Below are 9006 nucleotides of genomic sequence, written 5' to 3'. Positions count from 1 at the left end.
CTTTATCTGGTTTTGGAATTAGGAGAATGCTGGCCTTGTAAAATGAGCCTGGGAGTTTTTTCTCCTCTTGAATTTTTGGAATAGTTTGATAAGTATAGGTGTTAGTTCTTGTTTGAATGTTTGGTAAAATTCTCCCGTGAAGCCATTTGGTTCAGAACTTCTGTTTGTTGGGAGTTTTTTCATTACTGCTTCATTTTTGTTAGTTCTAATTGGTCTATTCAGATTTTCTGACTCTTCCTGATTCAGTTTAGAAGATTGTATGTGTTTCTAGGAAGTTATCCATTTCTTCCAGATCACCCAATTTGTTAGCATATACTTGTTTGTATTTTTTTCTCACAGTCCTTTGCATTTCTTTGCTGCTAGGTGTTACCTCTTCTCTTTCATTTCTGATTTTACTTATTTGGGTCCTCTCTCTTTTTTTTTATCTTGATGAGTCTGGTGAAAGTTTTGGCAATTTTCTTTACCTTTTCAAAGAACCAGCTCTTGGTTTCTTCAGTCTTTTGCATTGTTTTTTAGAGTATTTTGTTCATTTCTGCTCTGATCTTTCTTATGCCCTTTCTTCTACTCACTTTGCACTTTGTTGTTCTTGTAGTAGTTTTTTAAAGTGTAAAGTTAAATTATTTGTTTGAGCTTTTTTCTTGTGCCTTGAGCTGGGCCTGTAATGGTGAATTGCACAGCTTTTGCTGTGTCCCCTAGGTTTTGGGTTGTTATGTTCTCATTTTCATTTGTTTCAAGGTATCTTTTGATTATTTTCTTGATCTCATTGTTAACCCAGTCAGTATTCAGTAACACGTTTTTTTTAGCTTCCATGGCTTTGTGTGATTTTGGCTTTTTTTTCTTTATGATTGGTTTCTAGTTTCACACCATTATGGTCAGAGAAGATGCTTGATATTATTTCAACCTTCTTAAATTTATTGAGACTTGTTTTGTGTCCTAACATGTGGTCTATCCTGGAAAATGTTCCATGTGCACTTGAAAAGAATGTAGGCCACTTCCCACAGTCTCCAACCAGGACCGTCCACTGTACTCAGCGCCAAAGCTGGGAGCCCACGGCCGCCGCCATGTCCCACCAGACCGCCATCCAAGCAAGTGAGGATATTAAAGATATCTTTGCCAGAGCAAGAAATGGAAAATACAGACTTCTGAAAATATTTATTGAAAATATTTCTGCACGACAATCCATTTTTAATGTCAGTGCTTCCATCTCTGGAATGGAAATCAGTAAACAGAGAAACTTGTGATTGGGTCGTATAGTTATCCTTCAGATTCCTGGGATGGGGGTTAAATCACTTTGTTTTACCCCTGTGGGAGGAGAAAAAATGTGCTCTATAGTCCTCAGGTCAGATTCTTAAATGCCCACAGATATGAATGGACAGTTGTTGTGTGGTCTCCAGATTATTCTCGGGTTTGTCAAAAAATGTTGTATGCAGCAGCAAGAGCAGCTCTGAAATAAGAGTTCAGTGCAGACCACATTAAGGATGAAGTATTTGGAACAGTAAAGGGAGATATATCCTTACATGAATGTAAAAAATATTTACTGTCACAGTCTTCTCCTGCCCCACTGACTGCAGCTGAGGAAGAATTGAGACATTACATTTGATGAGATACGAACTGCCATGGGTGTGGACACCAAGCATCAAACACTGCACTGAACACTGCTTCAAACATTGCATCAAACACTGCATCAAACACTGCTTCAAATACCGCATAAAACACTGCAAGGAATACCATTTCCTATTTCTCCAGGAGCTTTCAGGCTTTGGAAAAATTGCAAAACAGACAGTTCAGCTATATGCAACTGGAAATAGATATAAAAAATTCAATTACAGTTTTGGCCACACAACAAATACAGAACTAAAATATTTGCTAAAGGGGGTTCCCAAAGATTCACTATGTTACCATTTCCTTCTATGTAAACATTCCCATGAAGGAGACTATTTGGAGTCCATTGTTTTTATTTATTTAATGACTGGAAACACACACAGTAGAAGAGATGCTGTATTCTAGCTGAAAGAGCCCGCTGATAGAAATTGTAGAGAGACAAGTACAAATGGATATCATTAAAAAATGAGATAGAAATGGGGGTGAGTTGATTGCAGACTTTCTTTATGAAGAAGCACACCCCAAGCAGCATGCACATAAGCCAAGTTTTGCAAAACCAAAAGGTCCAGCAGGAAAAGGGAGAATTCAAAGACTAACAGAATGGCGGCTGGAACCGAAGCCACTCCTGATTAATAGCATTATATTAAGTGTTACAGTACAATACCAGTTTTTTTTTAAAGACTAGCTTTTACTATAGGAGAGCTGAAATCATTCCGTGTTGATATGTAGTAAGGAAAAAATTGTAGTTTCTGAAAAATAGCCCTTTTTACTTCTGTGTGTTTTTAAAATTAATGTTATAGAAGCCTCATGAATTTTATGTTTGAGTTAAAGCTAGAAAAAGGTTTGATGTAGTGAGGTTTAATTTTGCCCCACTGTTTTCCTAGTGCTGGCTCCACACTTGCACATAATTCTTAAAATTCTATACAGTTGGGCTAATTCCAGAAAGTCTAATGTCTGAACGTAAGACATGCTTCTTTTTGCTTTTTAGTGAGGCATCAAATTTTTTTCCTTTAAGAGAGAAAGACCATAAAACATTCACACTAATAAATTTGTTAAGAACCAGGTTATTTTCTTTTTCTTTTTTAATTTAATTGTTGTTCAAGTACAGCTTTTTGTCTTTTACTCCCATTCCAGCTCACCCCCTCAGTGCTCCTCACCTCCCTCCCATTTCCACCCCCCCTTGGTTGTTGTCCATGTGTCCTTTATACTAGTTCCTGTAAAACCTTCCCCTTTTCCCCCTGAAATTCCCTCCCCTCTCCCCCCTTGTCACTTAGATTATTTTCTAAGCTGAAAATTAGTGGGCCTCAGAAGGGGCACAAAGTCGCTCATTCGGAGGAGCAGTGCCAGCACACAGAATGGTGCGTTGAGTGTGTTTGTGACTGGTTTTTAGAAACAGTGCTCATCACAGTGGTCTTCTACCGATTTCTTGGGTTTTAAATGGCATTAAAATTTCGGAAGATGGGCCCACTGTGAAACCTTAATGGTACAAGATAGTTTCTGTACTGTGGGAGTTCTCATGACGTTGGAAGACATGTTTATACAGCTTTAGTAAATTCTCTCCCAGTGCTTTAAAAAGTTTCTATTTCAAAAATAAGTCATTTCATTATAAGTAGTGTGAGGCCAAATCCTCATGTTCAGTTGAATATTAAATTAATATAATTCAAAAGCAAACAATACTGAAAGTCAATAATATTGAAAAAGCTTGATTTCTCTCCAAAACCATATGTTTACAGGCAAATTCTGTTATTTCTCTTTTGAGAAAATATTCAGATTTAATAAAATTGTTTTTAAAGTCCCAGTACCATGTCAGCTTAAGACAGATACACACTTAAGAATCTTGTTTCAATTTGTATTTTATTTCAAAACACGTTTAACTGTCTCCTAAAGCTTTTCATTTTCAGGTATGTCCTGCAGAGATTTTGAGCCTTATTTTTCTTTGAAAGTTGAAATAGAGGGAGCTAGAACCCCTCATCATGTTTCATCTGTTAATCCTGTTGCGAGAGCTATAACTTGGAGGTGTTTTTCAAAAGAACAGCGGGCATCCAGGATTTAGCATTTTTTTATCTAAACTCTGTGTGGCATAAAACAGTATTGGAAACGCACGTTTCATAGTATGAAACATGAAGCACTCACTTTCACACCTTATTATTGAAGGTGATAGAACGATGTCTGTCCAGAAAGTATCTGGCCATGCAATACAAAAAATGGAGACATTTATTGAAGAAGATACAAGACACATTGTACAGAGGACAATGACATCTCAGTCCCCTTCAAAGTAGGCACCTTGGGACCTCACACAGTTCTCCCAGTCGCCATCAGCTGCCCTGTTGTATTTTTCTGAATCTCATCAACAGTCTGAAATCTCTTCCCTTTCAAAGGTGATTTTAGTTTTGGGGATAGCCAAAAGTCAGAAGGCACCAAATCTGGGCTGTAGGGGGACTGAGTCACCTGATGTGACTATGTATCATGTCATAAGATGTGATACATGAGTGGGCACATTGTTGTGAGGAAGCTGACAATCACCAGTTGCCCATCGCCGTGGCCTTCTGAATCATCCAGTTTCTATAGAGGAATGTTCAAGCTTAACACACAATCTGATGCAGATTCGTTGCTCTACTCGCAGTCATTTTGAATGCGATGGCCACACAGTACACATGCTCACTCAGCAGCATCTACCGCCCCCTTCTGACCAGTACAGTGAAGTCATCATTGTTCACACAAGCATTCTCATCCACCCTCCTTGGCTGCCAGGTTACACTGATGTCCTGCAAACTGTTCTTGTTATATTAACAATGGCTGGACTTTTTCAGGACAGACCTTGTGTGGTGTGCTGGACACTGCTCTGAGCACAATACAAATATCAACTGATGTGATCTTATTTATAGCTCTTTGAAGTGGGTCCTTTACTATCATCCTCATTTTATAGACCAGGCAATGGAAGCAATTTATTCTTGTCTGCTGGGGAGCTGTAATGGTATGGGGACAGTGATGTGCAATACTACTGTTTCGTTTGAGAAGTTCGTATTATGCTTTTCCTGCAAAAAAATGATAAAAAGCTGTGATCTGATAGTGCTGGTAGTGATTAAAAAAAACAGAAAGAAAAACAAAAACAACAAATCAGCACAGAAAAGCCAGAATCATCAAAAGCTGGATTTTCTTAATAATGGTTTTATGGCTATTAAACTTATAGGCCATTAGAAAACTTTTATTATTAAAATTCCTGCAGGAAACATAACTCTGTTGTTGTGATACTTAAACTCTCTGGCTTCTAATTGGCCCTCCCTTTGAAACAATTACGTGTGTAATGTGATTAACAATACGTGGTTTCTTTGGAATGTGAATGTCATGTTCAAGCCTCACAGACTGTCCTTCTTCCTAAGTCTCTTGGCCCCCTTGCCTCTGCACACAGGACATCTGTCGTCCAGGATACTTGGTCTCACTCCTCTCACAGGCAGGGTTCCAAGGATGGGTGGCCAACAACAGGTGGGCCCTCCCCTGACTCGCCAGGCCTCTGCTCAGACGATGGAGTCAGTCAAACCTGGCTTCGTGTGAGCTGTGGCTTTGCCCAGAATGGTATGGGAGAGGGCCCGAGAGGTGGACAGCCTCAGGCTGTGCTTTGGGTACGCTGTGCTGTGGGGCAAAACAGTTGGAAGTTGGTGATTGACTGTTCAGGGAAAGAGGAAGAGGAGTTGGCTATAGAATTGCCTCTCATCTCCTTGAGTTCAGGGACGTCTGTATTTCTAAAGCCTACCACAGTGGCTGGCACCTCGTAAACATGGAAAAATACTTATTAGATATGTGAATACATGTGCGATTGTTGAAGAAAACTGTGACCCAGTGAAGTTCTGTGATTTTCCCGTGGTCACATAACCATTTACTGGCAGAATTAACCTTAGAATCTGGGTTACCCGAGTGTGGCAGAAACTGGTTTATGTACTTCTTGTGGTCTCTCCCATCTCCCTTCACATTTTTAGCCCTTTGACGTCAGGGGCCATGTAATAACTAATGTAACCAAAGCTATTTGGCCGTGGAAGACAGAACCAAAGGGCGATGGGCACTTGGTTAGGCGTTATGTCCCCTGGACTTTTTCATTGTCCTGGTCTCTGCCCGTTTGTCTCTGTCCCACTGTGGCAGTGCCCTGCCCAGCCTTAGTCTGGACGAACAGAACAGCCTCCTGGCTTTCCACCTCTGTCTTGTTACCATGTGCCATTGGCCGCAGGAAGCAAAATTATCTTAGCACCATCACTTAGCACAGGGATGTTGGCCAAGGCATTTATTTTTTCAGAGCTTTAGTTTATTCATTCGTCAAAATGCCCTACTAATACTGTGAACATTTTTCAAAATATATGTGAGAAGCAGGTCAGACTATGGAGGCTGAGCCAGGCAAGAGGGTTGGAGAGACTGACCGGCTGGACTTGGCTAAGGCAACTTTCTTTTTGGTTCACCGTTGCCTCAGCTAGCAAGCAGTGCAAGGAACAGAGGGTGCATAGGGATGCAGGCAGCGTCATCTCCCTGGTGCACACTCCAAGTTCAGTGATTTGGGCAGCTTCTGGAGGTTTCAGTGAAGCAGTTGAGGACAAGGCCTGCTTCTGGGTAAACCTGCTGTGTAGATTCTAAAGGGTTCTCCTACTATTAATGCTGTTATGACTTTTCATGCCAGAACCTGCACCGTGCCAGGTATTTCTGTGTACTTCATCATAGTTGACCAACGTGACAAAAATGAAAAACAGATGCAATTAGCCCCATTTTATAGATGTGGTATATTTCATTCCCAAGCACAGTAATTTCAAGTTACAATTATTATCAAACTCTACACTCCTTAAGGCAGGATCTGTGTCAGTAACTATCCGCAGAGCATCTTGCACCTAAGAGGTACTCAACACATGTTTTTTTTATGAATGGGTGAGTAGATAACAACCTGTTCTATAAGTTATGGCTTGAAACTGAGAAATCTGTAAAATCGCGGCAAGTGGTTCAGACTTTGGAGAAGACTATGGTGGGCCTCAACGTTGGGATGCGGAAGTCAAGAGGATGTTTGGGAACGTTCAGTGATTTATACTTAACAGGAGGAGCTTCACTGGGAAAATGAGTACAGAAGGGTCTTTGAGAGCTATGTGATGGCTGGCAAAGCAGCTTAAGTCAAAAGTCAAAAAGAAATCAGGGTGATACTAAACCAGCGTTTCCCAAAATGTGTTCTAGGGAACCATGTATCCAAGAAACACTGTCTTGCAAGATACTTCTCCAAAAAAAGGTTCTGATTAAATACATATGGAAACACTATGTAGGATATACTCTCATGGTATATGCTAGCACATTAAAAGCTGAGAATTCCTATAATTAAGAAAAGCCTAACAATAACAAAGCCATTTTTACTTTATTTAGCCAGCGTTCCTGAACATGTCTAACAGTATGTTCTTCCGTGGCCCCTCCACACCCACCACCTGCTCACGCACCAAGGGGCTTGTGGTCATCAGAGCCAGCTGAGAAATGCTGGAGAGGAAATTGAGTAGCAGTTTGAAATTTTATTTTCTTCTTTTCATCCCTTCCTATTCAGTATTCAGATAATTTTGTATTTGTTGATGGAGGTGAGTGTACTTTATCTATTCACTCAACAAATATTTACTAGATGCCTATAAAGCATAAGATAGACAAACTCTAGGTTGGCAGATCCTTGGTTTCTCTTGTCTGCACGCAGAAAAGAGAAGGAAGGGGGCCGGGGAGAGAGATGGGCAGCGGTGCTGGGAGTCCGGGGCAGTGAACACGGGCCCATCTTCTGGAGCTTCAGAGGTTATTAAAGTCCAAACATCAGGGGTTTGAGTCTCTGTTCCACTGCCATCAAGGGGTTCAGTATTTTATTAGGTTTTTCTTCTCAAGTGACTTTTGGAACCCTGTAAGGCACAGGTGGCACACACAAGGCCCGAGGGCTGAATCCGGCCCTCCACCTTGTTTGATCCAGCCCGGCACCTTGTTTCTACCCAGCGGCAGCACTGAGCTCTTGCTTAACTGTTACATTTATACAGTCCTAAAGTTACATTCCGCCCTTTGAAGGCATCCAAGAGGCTGATGTGGCCCCCGGTGAAAATGAGTTTGACACCCCTGCCTTAAGGAAACTGTTACCTAAATCCTCCCACTCTAGCCAGGGACTTCGACGGTGCCTGGCTCTGGGACCGTGCCCCACGTCGGTTGGTCTCTTCCTGTCATCTTGTTGCTTCTCCACAGTGTTGTCGTTCTGCTTTTTCCCAAGGGCAAATAAAAGTGTTTAGTCATAAAACAGCTTAAATCTGGATTTAGAGAAAAAAAATCTAATGCCGCAGGTCAATAATTCTGCTAGTTATATACCCACTTTGCATGGCCAGATAGAATATTTAGCATGCCAGTCTGCAGAGTGTATGTGTGTGTATACACACAGTAGCTCCCCCTTGTTTACAGAGTATACATCCCAAGACCCCCCAGTGGGAGTCTAAAACTACAGAGGCAGCACTGGACCCTGTGCATTCTGTTTTTTCCTTTACATACATACCAACAATAAAGGATAAAATTTGATTTATCACTTAGGCACACTAAAATATTAACAATAACTAATAATTAAATAGAAAGATTATAATACACTGTAATAAAAGTTATGTGACTGTGGTCTCTCTCAAAATACCTTACCGTACTGTACTCACCTTCTTGTGACAACGTGAGATGATACAGTACCAGCGTGATGGGATGGAGTGAGGTGAAGGGTGTTGATAGACACTGTGACATTGCAACAGGCTGCTGTAGGGGTGACCTGGACACATTCTCTGCGGGACTTGGTGGTCAACCTGATGGCCAACATGGCTACTCAGTGACCAAGGGGTGGGCAGTTTCTACAGTGCGGACACTCTGGACGAAGGGGTGGTTCATACCCTGGATGGGGTGGAGCGAGATGGTATGAGATTTCACCATGCAGTTGAAACTCTTGAGTAGTTTATTTCTGGAATTTTCCATTTAATATGTTCAGACAATAGTTGACACTGCGTAACTGCAATAAAACTGAAGATAAGGGGGGGACCACCGTATGTGTGTGTGTATACGCACATACACATATAAATGATGAGGCATGGTAGTAAGTACTTCAGCATTACTAAAAGTTCATCAAAATGTTGCTTCCAGAATGAAAGGACAGTAACCATTCAAATGACAGTCTCCCAACTTGAAAAAATTTAACATCTCATCTCCATTAGCTTATACAGTAGGCAATGTAAACTTTTTCAGTCAAAGAGTATTTCTGTAACAAGTGATGTGAGTCCTGGGTTTTGCTCGCATGTACAGAAATAGTAATAATCAGCTTGGCCAGCCTGGAAATAAACATGAGGTCTGTCTGGAAAAAGCCCAGCCATTGTTAATATGATGAGAAAGGTTTGTGCTACATGGATG

At 41.0% G+C, this 9006-nt stretch overlaps 1 pseudogene; it reads left to right on the top strand.

Annotated features, from left to right (window-relative positions):
* The first annotated feature begins 1028 nt into the window (after window positions 1–1028).
* LOC119049201 (twinfilin-1-like) lies at window positions 1029–2235 on the top strand (annotated as a pseudogene).
* The last annotated feature ends 6771 nt before the right edge of the window (window positions 2236–9006 follow it).

This window comes from Artibeus jamaicensis, unplaced genomic scaffold (genome assembly GCF_021234435.1).
Source record: "Artibeus jamaicensis isolate MK-2021 breed Jamaican fruit bat unplaced genomic scaffold, CSHL_Jam_final scaffold_660, whole genome shotgun sequence".
Lineage (NCBI taxonomy): Eukaryota > Metazoa > Chordata > Mammalia > Chiroptera > Phyllostomidae > Artibeus > Artibeus jamaicensis.
This window is presented reverse-complemented; position numbering and strand designations above follow the sequence as displayed.